Raw genomic sequence first — 7,327 nt, 5'->3', positions numbered from 1 at the left:
GTCAATGGAAGAGAAGGGATTGCGGTGTGATCATTCACCCTGCAGAGACGTGTTCTGTCTATCTAGCTCTGCTTCTCTCTAGTGAGTGCACAAGCCCTATACCAAGTTAAATCAAGAGAGAGAGGTCAGGAGATTATTTGTGCCTGGGTAATTCTAGTTCCCACCTCCTGTCCTCACTAAATAAGAATTCACACTACATATATCTGCCCCTAGAGGAGAGCTTGACAGGTTTACCAAGGAGACCCTCACACCCTGAGCCGCCCACTGATGGTACTGATAGCTGTCCTGTGAGTGATAGACAATAACTCAGCTCCCTTGGAGACTCAGACTGTGGACTGAATGTAGCTTCTGTTCTCAGTCATTGGCATGGTATGTACCTGCCTGAAATGGAAAGAACTAATATTGTTCCCCCTTTTTTTTTTTGGAGAGGTTTTTGCTATAGGGGTACATGCTCACCAGAAAGACAGACAGAGAAAGAAAGACAAAAAGCAGGAAATCACCCCTCAGGGGGGATGGCCACACTGCAATCCTTTCTCCATTCTCCTCTAGGGATCTTGGGCATGCACACACACATGCCTGGTGTGAGTTTAAACCACCGGATCCAGGACTCAAACCGCTGTCGACTACATGGGAGTCCAGCAACATAGCCATTACTCCAACTGCTCGTCCTGCCCCCAATTTTTAAAAAAGATTTATTTATTTAATTCCATTCATTATTATTAAATATTTTTAAATTTGACCAGACAGAGACAGAGAAAAAGGGAAAGCAAGAAAGCAAAGTGCCAGGTCTGGGACTCAAACCGCTGTCGGCCATGTGGGAATCCAGCACCTTTAAGCATCACATCATGTGGCCCCCCCCTTTTAAAAACATTTTTTTATTTTTGGAGCCAGCAGGTGGCATGGTGGATTCCCACATGTCTGACTGCAGTTCGAGTTGAGTCTTAGACCTCGTGGCTTGCTTTCTCACTTTCCTCTTTGTGTGTCTGTCTTTCTCTGGTCAAATTAAAATAAATGAATAAATAAATAAGATTAAGTAAATAATTGTAAAAAAAAGATTTATTATTATTTTAAAAATTTGCTATAGGGTATGTGCACCCACCAGAGACAGAAAGAAACTGACAAGAGAAAAAAAGAAAGCAAGCTGCCAGGTCTAGGACTCGAACTGTAGTCAGCCATGTGGGAATCTAGCACCTTAACCACCATGTCACCTGCTGCTCCCCCAAGTGATCGTTCTTTATAAATGTTACCTTTTGAGACATCCCTCAGCAACCCTTTTCCCTGTCCCCTAGTGCCAGTAGTAAACCCCTCATCACTGTGATGATGAAAAAAAAAAAAAAAGCAAATTTTTAAAATGTCCCCAAGGGAACAATAAGGTCCCCTTGAGAGCAAGTTGACAACCAAAATTCACAGTAACTTCCCTAAATAATGTCTAGAATGTCCCCTAGGGGGCGACATCATCCTCTCGAGAACTAGGTAGAGAAATGGTTCCCCTCAGAGTTTAAAAGCACCTTATTCCAGGTCTGGTAAATCGAACGTTGGATTAGCAAGAAAGAAAGGGAAATAGCTTTGGGGGTCATTGGAATCCACACAACATAATGCCTCTCTTAGGCCAGTAGTCTCCCCCTTTCTACCCCAGATGTCTCCAGGGATTGTGCCAGATCCTAATGTTTCCCTCACTTTCTGCAGAGTATCTTCTCTGTGAAAACTTCTGTCCCAGTAAATAGGAGAATAAGTCCTTCATTAGAAAAATAATGCAGCTGGGCCTGGCAGGTGGCATGGTGGTTAAGGATGCTGGACTCCCACACGGCCAACCGTGGTTCGAGTCCTGGGCCTGGCGGCTTGCTTTCTCACTTTCTCTCTTTCTCTCTTTCGCTCTGTACCTCTCAGGTTTAATTAAAATAAAATAAATAAATAAAGTTAAGTAAAATAACTATTTAAAAAAATAAAAAGAATGTAGCAAAAGCTGGAAGAAACAGGTACCATGGAAGCACTGATGGGCATTTGTGAAGGTTTGAGCTCTAACAAACACAGCAACCTGCCAAGTTAGAGCTATTTTGGAGGTCAGGGATGAGAGGTATGGTGGAATTCGAATTTTCCCAAAATTGCTGAAACTTGCACCACCCTGCAGGCATGGTAAGTAAAACATGTTTGATAATTCTCTCGGAGTTTTGGAAGCAATTGGTATCATTACTGGGAGATTTGTTCTTACTCATCAGCAAAGCAAACTGTCAAACTGGTGAGCCCAGGACAAAAGGAGATTTTTTTTCTTGCTTTCTTTAAATAATTATTTAACTTTATTTATTTATTTGAGGTTTTTTAATTATTGTATTTCATTTTATCGATTCATTCATTTATTTTTAATTTGACCAGAGAGAGCCACAGAGAGAGAGAGAAAGAGAGAGAGAGGGAAAGTGAGAAAGCAAGACACCAGGCCCAGGACTTGAACCATGGTCTGCCATGTGGGAGTGTCCAGCGCTTTAACCACCATGCCACCTGTTGGACCCAGAGTTTTGTTTTGTTTTGTTTTGTTTTTGAGAGGTTTTTGCTATAGGGCGCGTGCACTCGCCAGACAGAGAGAGACAGAGAGACAGAAAGCGAGAAATCACCCTTTAGTGGGGATGGCCAGGCCGCAATCCCTTCTCCTCTATTCTCCTCTCTGGATCTTGGGCAGGCACGCACATGCACCCAGCGTGAGTTTTAAGCCACCAGGTCCAAGTTTTAACCCCCGGGGCCCGGGATGCAAGCCACGGTCAGCTTCGTGGGAGTCCAGCCACATAGCCATTACGCTAACTGCTGGTCCCTTTATTTGAGTTTTGACCAGAAAGGGACAGAGTAAGAAAGAGAGAAAGTTAGAAAGCAAGCCATCAGGTCTGGCACTTGATGTGGTCAGCCATGTAGTTCAGTGCCCTTAACCACCACGCCACCTGCTAGCCCCCTCTTTCTTTCTTTTTTTTGGGTGGGGGATTATTTTTAAGAATTATTTAATTTTATTTATTCATTCATTTGTTCAAATTTGACCAGAGAGAAACACAGAGAGAGAGACAGAGAGAGTGAGATAGCAAGCCACAAGGTCCAGGACTCGAACTATGGTCAGTGTCCAGCACCCCAACTACCATGCCACTTGCTGGTCCCTTGGGGGTGGAGATTTTTGCTATAGGGCTTGTGTACTTACTTACCGGAAAGACCGAGAGAAAAACAGAAAATGAGAAATCACCCCCTAGGGGGATGGCCATGTTACAATCCCTTCTCCTCCATTCTCCACTTGGGATTTTGGGCACGCATACACACGTGCCCAATGTGAGTTTCAAGTCACTGAGTCTGGGACTCAAACCGTGGTTGACTACGAGGGAGTCCAGCGCCTTAAACACCATGCCATTGGCTGTCCCCAAGAGGAGATTGTTTAGATGGTATAGGATATAATGCAAATGATTCTACTATTTAGGTTTTATGACCCCACAGATCCAGGGATTCTCAAAACATGGATGGCAAATAGGGATGAGAACAGAGCACAATGCACTTAGCTGTTCTGTGGATAGGCATTTAGGTAGTTCCTCCTTGAGACTATTTACTATTCGCAGATGTTGCTGTGAACATTCTGGTTCATGCTTTTGTAGTTTGTAAGAATTTTTTAAAGAATTATTCATTTATTTAATCCCATTTGCTATTGTTTTTTACAATTTATTTATTTATTTTTTTTGGGGGAGAGTTTTTCGCTATAGGGGGTGTGCGCTCGCTAGAAAGACAGAGTGAGACCAGAGAGACAGAAAGCGAGAAATCCCCCCCCGGGGGGATGGCCATGCCACAATCCCTTCTCCTCCATTCTCCTCTCAGGATCTTGGGCCGCACGCACAAGCGCCTGGCGTGAGTTTAAGCCACCGGGTCCAGGACTCGAACCATGGTCAACTACATGGGAATCCAGTGACATAGCCACTACACCAACTGCTGGTACCAGGAATAATTTTTTTAAATGAAAAACATCACTCAATGATGGAACCAGCAGGTGGCGTGGTGGTTAAAGTGCTAGACACTCCCGCATGGCTGAACATGGTTCAAGTCCTGGACCTGGTGGCTTACCTTCTCAAGTAAATGAATGAATAAATAAAATTAAATAAAAAATGACTCAATGAAAACAGTAAGCACATTCCAAATGTTTTATTGCACTTGGGTCAGTATGTAGCATAATGTTTAAGATGCTAGACTCTCTTGAGGCCAGCAGGTGGTGGTGTGATGATTAAGGGTGCTAGACTCCCACATGGTCAACCACAGTTTAAGTCCTGGACCTGGCAGCTTGCTTGCTTTCTCTCTCCCTCTCTCTCTTTCTCTCTCTCTTTTTCCCTTTCTGGTCAAATTAAAATAAATAAAGTTAAATAAAATAATTTTTAAAAAATGATGCTAGACTCCCTAATGGCTGACTGTGGTTTGAGCCCACAGAATCTTGTGTCCCAGATCAGATTTGGAACAATATTTTATTTTATTAACTAATTTATCTTTTAATTTGCTAGAGGGCACAGGTACTTGGCAGGGAAAGACAGAGAGAGCAGAGGAAAATGAGAACGTACTCCCCATGGGGAGATGATCAGTCTCATCTCCATTTTCAGGATTATGCGATGTTTAAACTGCCAGTTCCAGGAAAACTGCATAGTCTATCATGTGCCTTCACCACTATGCCACTGGCTGGCTCATTTTCTTTTTTTTTAGTTTTTGTTACACGGCCTGTGTGTTTGACAGAGAAGGAAAGTGAGAAAGAAGAATGATTAGGGATCAGCTGTTAGCGTAATGGCTATGTCACTGGACTCCTATATAGTCGACTGTGGTTTGAGTCCAGGACCCGGTGGCTTAAACTCACATTGGGCGTGTGTGTGCATGTGTGCCCAGGATCTGGAGAAGAGAATGGAGGGATTGCAGCGTGGAAATCTCCCCCAGGGGGTGATTTCTCAGTTTCTCTCTGTCGCTGTCTGTTGAGCGCATGCGCCCTATGGCAAAAACCTCTCAAAAAAAAAAAAAAAGAAAGAAGAATGATTACACCACAACTGCTTCTATTTCATTCTCCTCTTGGCATTTTGGGCACCCACACAAGTGCACCCAGCATGTTTTCCAAGTTGCAGATCAGGGAATCTAATCACAAAGTTGGCCATGTCGGGGACCAGCAGTTGGCATAATGGCTATGTTGTTGGACTCTCACGTGGTTGACCGCGATTCGAGTCCCAGACCCGGTGGCTTAAACTCATGCAGGGTGTGTGCGTGAGTGCCCAAGATCCTGAGAGGAGAATGGAAGAGAAGGGATTACGGGTGGCCATCCCCCCTGGGGGGTGATTTCTCGCTTTCTGTCTCTCTGTCTTTCCGGGGATTGCACACACCCTATAGCAAAAAATCTCTCCAAAAAAAGAAAAAAAAAAAACTTGGCCATGTGCGATCCAGCCACCTTAACCACCGCACAACCGGCTGGCTCTCATTTTTTTCTTTTCTAGTAGGATGTATATAGAAGTTACCTGTTACCTCTACCTGCAGACCTGTCACTCTCGCCACACAGGTTTTTTTTCTGTTCCTGGACTCTAAGAAGTCCTTGCCTCGTCAGGGCATAAAGTATTTGTATTTCCTCCTTCTTAACCTTTACTTTTTCGTGTCCCTGCCCAGACAATCCTGCCTTTCCCTTGACCCCTCAGAGACAGGACCCTCCCCAGAGGCATTATCATTAAACTCCAAGAAAATACAAACTGTTCCCACTGTCCTTCACAGGAATGACACTATAGAAAGTGGTAATAAAAGCATTGTATGAAAATCCATTAGATGCAAATAGGATTGAACAATTTTGCCAGGAGCAATGGAATGTCAACTGATTAAAAATCGCTCTCGGTTCCTTAGGGCTAATCCTATGACCTTGAGCCAAACACCGAGTTTTTAGTTTACCATCTCTAAAATGAAATTAACAACAGCTCCCGACATTGTGAGGGTCAAAACATTTTATGACTGTACAGATTATGAAACCAGTATCGCTTCCAAGTCGAGTATCTTAGAGCCTTGAGGTACCACGCCCCAAGTTCTCAACTCCCCGCCCCTAAACCAAGGCACTACGAAGCCCCGCCTCTCTCGCCCCCAGGACGAAGTCTTTGACAGAACTATCCAGTGACGTCATCTCCGGGCCTGCTCGGCTCTGTCTCCTCTTCGGAAATCTTCGACTCCTGACTCCTGGCACCCGACCCCCAGCCTTCGATCTTTTTTTTTCCGCTCGAGAGTCGGGATTCCTTTCCTCTTATTCTTCTTCCTAAAACTTTTGGCTCCTCTCGCTTCCCTTCAAGATAGCAATTTTCGGTTCTTCCATTTCAGTGAATTCATCAAAGTCATTTACTCAATCGTCTCTACAGCCTTGCCTGTTTAGCTCATTCTCTCTTAATCCTATTACCCTCAGTTGTCCTCTTTCGGCTATTTCCGTCTCCTACCACCCACCCGACGTCGCCTTCGGGTCTTTCCGGATTATAGCAGTTCCCCGTCTTGCTCCGTAGCGATCTGCCTCGGCTGTTTCCGCCTCATCCAGGCTGCCGATTCGTTCTCCACAACATCTTCGGCTTCACGTTCCTCTGGACCCAGACCTGCTTCGACTTTTTCCGACTTTTCCTAGCCGCCTCCGGTCTCTCACCCAGCTCCTTTCGGCTTTTTCCGCCACTTCCTCGGCCTCGCCCTCTCCCTTCGGCTCTTTCCGGCGGCCTTCGGGCGAGCGGTGTCGGCCCTTCTCCACGTGACGGCCTCCGCCTCCCAGTTCCCCCTCCCACCTCGCTCTTCCTCCCGCCTCGGCCTGTCCGCTCCCCCCGGCCCCCGCGATTTTGTGGGAATTCCTGACTGCGGCGGGGGCCGGGCAGCTGGGGCACCTAGAGCTAGAGCGGGCAGTCGTCCCATCTTCGCGGCCCGTTCCCTCTCCCTGAAAGCCTTTTTTTTTTTTTTTTTTTTAATCCGCCTCGCTCGCTCTCCTCTCCCCTTCCCCCCTCGCTTGCTCCATTGCGCGCGGCCCGCGCTGATTACACCCAACCACCCATCAGTGTCCGTGTCCCCAGGCCTCCCGCCCCCGGGCCCGCGGGTGTGTGGGGTGGCTCTCGCCCCGATGAGGGCCCCGCGCCCGTGAGCGAGTGACCGCAGGGGCGGGCTGCGGAGAAAGCAGGAGGCGAGCGGCCCGCCGAGGCCTTGGCCGCGCGGCCTACGCGGAGGTCGGCGCAGAGGTGATTCCGAAACCGAAAAAATATATACCCAATTCCCCCCAGGAGCGCTCAGAGCTGAAGTGTGCCACTCCCGACACGCCCAAGCAGCCCTTTTTCGTGCATTCACACCCAACCACCCA

The sequence above is a fragment of the Tupaia chinensis genome, unplaced genomic scaffold, assembly GCF_000334495.1.
Source record: "Tupaia chinensis unplaced genomic scaffold, TupChi_1.0 Scaffold000067_1, whole genome shotgun sequence".
Taxonomy (NCBI): Eukaryota; Metazoa; Chordata; class Mammalia; order Scandentia; family Tupaiidae; genus Tupaia; species Tupaia belangeri.
Note: the sequence above shows the minus strand (reverse complement) of the source record.